The sequence below is a fragment of the Formica exsecta genome, unplaced genomic scaffold, assembly GCF_003651465.1.
Source record: "Formica exsecta isolate Colony F162 unplaced genomic scaffold, ASM365146v1 scaffold43, whole genome shotgun sequence".
NCBI classification, from domain to species: Eukaryota; Metazoa; Arthropoda; class Insecta; order Hymenoptera; family Formicidae; genus Formica; species Formica exsecta.
In genome coordinates this window covers 177,615-183,343 of record NW_021851539.1, presented here as the reverse complement: position 1 = coordinate 183,343, position 5,729 = coordinate 177,615, and the positions used below count along the sequence as shown (strand labels likewise).

The following is a 5,729-nucleotide window of genomic DNA, read 5'->3' as shown; positions in this document are numbered from 1 at the left end:
ATGTCTGTGACAGCCGTGACGTAGACTTTAATTGAAGCAACAGCATTTTTTTTCCGTGTATATACGCAAAAGACATCAATATTACAAAACATAATAAAAGTATAAATTATATGTTTCTCTTGTTCGTGTGTTATATGAATATGTCGAAAATATTATCGATTATATTTCAAAGTGAATGGCATTTTTGTTCCCGTTTTTTTGTAAGATGTGGTTCATTCTTTTCTGCGAGGAGGAGTCCGCGCAAAACTGGTTGTAATAAATATGATACTATGTTGGAAACTGTGCGCTTCTTAATAAGCCTCTTTAGTCTGTTATTAAATTATAAATTATGGCAATCTTATTTTACATTTCATAAGCAGGACGTTTTACCAGGCCGTTAATTTCTTACCGACACCTAGCGCCTTGCGAAATATTTCATGGATGCCGAAAAACTGGTTCGACCTATTCATTCCCCTCGAAAGAGCAAGGGTATAGAAGCTCCGAGAGAAAGAATCATTTCAGATTTATATTTCTTTTTTTACATCGATATTAAAAAATTCTTTCCTTCCCAGAGTTTTTATCTTTATTCTCAACATCCATGAAAAGCATTCTTAGGACAAAAATTGAAAATTCGCTAATCTTTAGAGATAACTATATATACTAAAAATTAAAACAATAAAATTATGATAAATCTTGAATAAACAAAATGCCAAAATTCATACAAATTTATACAGTTGTATGTAAGAAAACAATAAATTTAATTGCGTTTTTTAAAATATCATGGCATCTTAAAAAAAAGTTTATTAATTAATTTAATTAATTATGACCCAAAAAAGCTCAAAACAGTTCGATATTTTCGTTCGGAAATGTATATATACAATTAAATATTCTTGATCAATATATATTTAATGAATTATAAATTTATTATTGTAAAATCAAATCAATTAAATATCAAAAGTTTGTTCTATCTTTTTTGTACATTGCAAAGTTATATTGTCTACATTGTAGAGTTATATAATTATAAAGAATAACATAACAGATAAATATTTAAGAATTCCCGGCATTTTCAATCATGTATACGCAAGAAAAAGTAAAAATTTCGAATTAGACGGAATATATATATTTCGCAGGAAAAACTATTTTGCCTTTATTTATTTATAATTTACCTCAAGATTTAAAGGGAAAAATTATTTAACTCACCAATACAATGCGCAGCAGCAGAATTGTTGAATACGTTGATCTGTAAAGCAAAAATATATTCAAATTAAAGCATTAAAATAATTAATATTTCAACATTTTGTGCAATTAAGTTTATCATTTGTCCTTTATAGATATTTAATAAATAAAATTATAAAATTAAAAAAGAAAATATTTTCTCTCGAAGAGAAGATACGATGTGAATCGAGTCAATGATCAAGATTAAGATATGCGATGGAACATCAAAAAATAAATAATCAAAATATAGCACTGTATACAGTATGTAATAATATATTTCAAACACGAACTTATTATTATTTAACGATTTATTATGTCTTTCCATTATATTTCACTCATTCCGACAGTTTCATATATTACTTTGCACTTTCAATTCGAAAATGACATGCAATTTACATTTAAACCAGCGAAAAAATCTAATTGAATATATGTAAGCGCAACGTGTGTTTGAGGTACAATGAGCAATGCTAAAGAAATAGATTTTACAAACCTGCACAAATAATTAATTCTAGTGATAATAACTCGTATAATTAATCTTTTACTCGGACTATTTGTTAGCAACAGATAAATATCGCCGCGGTGCGTGAATTCTTTTGTTTTCTCATTGCAATGTAATAAAGTGCGCATCGCATCAAGTGTGATTAAAGTCGGGAGTGCCGTGCAAAATGCCACGCAATCGTCATATTCTGTTGATTAGCACGCGTCCGCCGGTAATTAACCGTACTTTCGCGAGTATGCTGTGTCACCAGTGAGTATCAAAAGGAAGCAACAAAGGTTCAACAAGAGAGAAGTCTTTATTACCGATAAAATAAAATCTTTATCTCCACGGCAATTATTCATTTTATATTAGAAATAATTGTAAATGAAAATAAAAAGTTTTTAAATAAAATCACTTATAGTAAAATATTTGTAAAACCGATTTTATTAGCGAATAAAAATTTCATTTTATTAAGGAATAAAAATGACCTAAAGACAAGTAAATGCTAATTTTGTTATAAACAAATTTCGCATTCAAAAAATAATAGATGTTTGTGTCATTATGTCATTCTATATATTATTTTTATGTCAAAGCCTCGTTGTGTCGCCGTCGTCGGAATGATTTCGCAACTCGCAATTTCGGATGTTAGCGTCGATCCAAGGCATCTTTGCCGGCGTAAAGAACGTAATTTGCGACGTCGCAGCGTGTTATCGATTAAGTGGCGTACGAGGATTTCGATCGCCGATACTTTATGTCTGCCGGGTATTAAATTTCGCGCAGCGGTCCGCACGATCCGTGGAGCGTTTAAACGTGGCTATAAGGGCGTAAAAAGCGATTCTTATTGGTACGCGCGCAGAACGAATATATATACGAATCCGTGGAAAACGATACGGATCTATGGTGTCTCGCGCGACTTAATCCGATCCCTTCCCACGTGGCATCCCGTGGTGCGCACGTCGCTTTATTAGCCGTCAATTGTTTGTTCAACATTCCCCAAAAACCCCCGTAAACGTTCGTCGGCCTGATTTACTGCCCGCTCGCCGGGACCCACGAAGCCCTTTCCCGTCTACCCCGTCTAAGATCCTTCTTGTTCGCCGACGAAGATCGTTTAAAAATTCTCCCGGACCGAGAGAGCGTCCACGTCGCCGACCTGCGGAGGCGTTTGCTTCTCCAGGAAATCATTTTAATGCAATCCCACGGCAAATTCTGTTTCGTATTTCTTTTTCGCTTGTTTATCTGAACGCAGGTGATCGGTTTCAATCTTTAATCGCGTGATGCAAGTTAATCCGACAAATGGATTACTATTAAACACTTCGTCTTTATTTCAACATTATCAATGTTACTTGACGTAATAATCAATTATTGTTGTTCAGAGTATTTCATAAATTATAATTTCTCCTATAAAATATAAATAATTATATCTTATATAAATTATTACAAGATATAAATTTCGTAAAGAGAGAGTGTTTGTGTGTACGGTATAGTGTCTTAATCATAATTGGCGATTAATTTCGATAAATTCCGAATGTTCATAAAAATACGTAGGATCATGAAATATTATCTCTACCTCGACGTAAGGATGGAAAGTAAATTCCGCTTCTCGATCCGATCGCCAGTACTCAGCGAGTATCGAAACGAGTTAGATAAAATCCCATCGATGACCCCTTCGCCTCTCGTCGGGGTCGATCCTCGCCGGGACCGGAGCCGCGTATAACTATAATAAGCCACCGCGCGCGGGCCCCATTAGTTGGATTATTAAATTTCTCGGTCGCTCCGCAGGGGAGGGGAAGGAAAGGGGGAAGAGGGAGAAGTCCGGTGCGAGCGAGCGAGCGAGCGAGCCGGCAGGTTTCGCGTTTAGGCAACCATTAGCCCGAGATTTACACCGTGCCGTAACTCATCGTACTCATTTGTTCATCCTGCTCTCTCTTTCACTCGCGCTCGCCATCACGGTGCGAGAGAGATGCCGTCCTTCCTCGCTCACCGAAAGGGGTCCACCCCCGGTGCTTCGACAGACTCCATTCACCGTGGCTACGCGATTGGTTGATCCTTCATTCGGCGCGTATCCCTCCGTGTCACGTTTTCGTTCCCTCGTACCGGCTCGTGTAAACAGTCGGTTTTAACGTGTTCCTCTCTCATCGACTCACCGAACTTCCCCGAAGAGCCTGACGGTGGCCTGACGTGCACGAGTACGATGCGTTATTAATTCGACGCGCCGCACGCACTTCGCCGGATCGTTTCATGCAATGGTAGCCGTGGAAATGCATTCTACCTTCAATTATCCGAAAGCCGAAGAATGGCACATTCGTTGCGCAAACGAGATAAAAAGAGAATTGGGACTCTTTCATATATCTTTCTCATATTTATACGGGGGTCCAGTTAAACGTTTCTTTCCTTTCTCGTCACTAATTTTAAATTTTGTACTTCAATCATGAGAAATAATTGTAATAAACGTTGTCTCTTAAATATTGCAATGCATATCTACGTATAATATATTTTTCAAATGTATTATTTCTTTCGTCAACCAGCAGTTTTTTTTCTGTACGATTTTTATTAACTGTATCTCGATCGCAAACCTTCGAACAATCTTGTTCGTTTGTGTTACGAAAGACGGCGGTAAAGTAAATTCTGATGGTCAATAATTGTCAATTTATAATGATTACGATGATGAGAAGACATCGCGGTTCCGAGACTTGTCGATTTCCGATAAGATTTGCGCGGGCGAAAGGTGTTGCGCGTCAAAAAAAGTGTGCGCAGGTGCCGAATATTAGAAAGTAACCAAAAAAGGAGCTAGTGTATTCGCAAAATAGGATACTAACGAGCGAACAAATGGATGGCTATTTTTGGCGGACGTTATCGAATGATTTATTACTTTCTTTATCTCGCTTTGAACGCATCATTGATCAGTATGTCGAAATTTACGCTGACGGAAGCTCTAGAGAACTCTTTCTTTAATTTTTTTTTAATGCAAATTATAAATAATTATCATCGATTGAGAAAAAATAAAATAGAAAAGATGATATAATGGAAGGGAACTCAAATATAAATGTTTTTATTTTATATTAAAATTTTATAAAAGTATAACTGTCAATTTTCTAAAGTTTTCAAATAAAACTAAGAAGAGGCAAATAATATCGAAGATAAGAAGATTAAAAAACTAACATGATATAAACTATATAAACTATAAAGGAATCTTGTCGCTTTTTGCCACTTGTCACACGCATCGAGATCGACTCGCGTTCCCGCGCGTGTTTGAAAGGATACTTGACGCACTAACAAGATAATGCGCAGTTATGACGAAAGAAGACAGTGCGGTCGATATATCCTTTTCATCCTCAATCCGGCTTCACTCGCGCAAAGAAAGCGTTATTGCAAAACTCGAAAAATGGGGTCGGCGAGAGTAACGTGCGCCCGGCCGATTATATTCGCAACTTTTCAAAAGAAACGAAGGTTATACAGCGTTACCACTGGGAATACGAATGCTTTCCCGAGCAAATGGGATAATACGCGGTTTCTGAAAGGAAAATAACTTGGGCCTAATGGCGCTCCCCTGTCTCTCTCATTCGAGAAGATGCGGGTAAACCGCTCGCCGGTGCAACCACGCAGTTCCATCCGTCGGCTGCATTTTGGGGCCGGTCGAAGGAATTTATGCAAGAGAAATGCTAAATTGAATTCCCAGAAGCGAATCGACCCGTCGCGAGGTGACGATGTAGCGCGAATAATAACTGTGTTTCGCGCCGGTATACTGGTAATAAGTCATAATTGAAGCTCATTTCGAACCGCTTGCAAATTGAAATTTATTCGTACCGATCCTCTCTTTACCGATCCGGCACAAAGACCTACGTGAGAGTCAAACATAGAAACTGGCAGCAAAGACTATTCGAAAGGGGGAAGTAAAGGGAGAGCAATTATCCCGCCGAAAAAAAATTTTTCCCATGGAAAAATGAAGCATATTCCCCCCAGAATTCTATAAATTGAATAAAGTTCACAATTTGTAATATTTTTTAGATTACAGCTTTATATTTAAATGGAATCTTAAAAATATATATATATATATGAT

General features: G+C 36.8%; 1 long non-coding RNA gene across 1 annotated transcript in view; it reads right to left on the bottom strand.

Annotated features, from left to right (window-relative positions):
* The window catches only part of LOC115240440, a 222,757-nt gene that overhangs the window by 141,477 nt on the left and 75,551 nt on the right, over positions 1 to 5,729 (bottom strand). Inside the window, exon 3 of the long non-coding RNA XR_003884780.1 lies at positions 1,180 to 1,219. This is a non-coding gene — a long non-coding RNA (uncharacterized LOC115240440). The remainder of the gene's footprint in view (positions 1 to 1,179; positions 1,220 to 5,729) is intronic.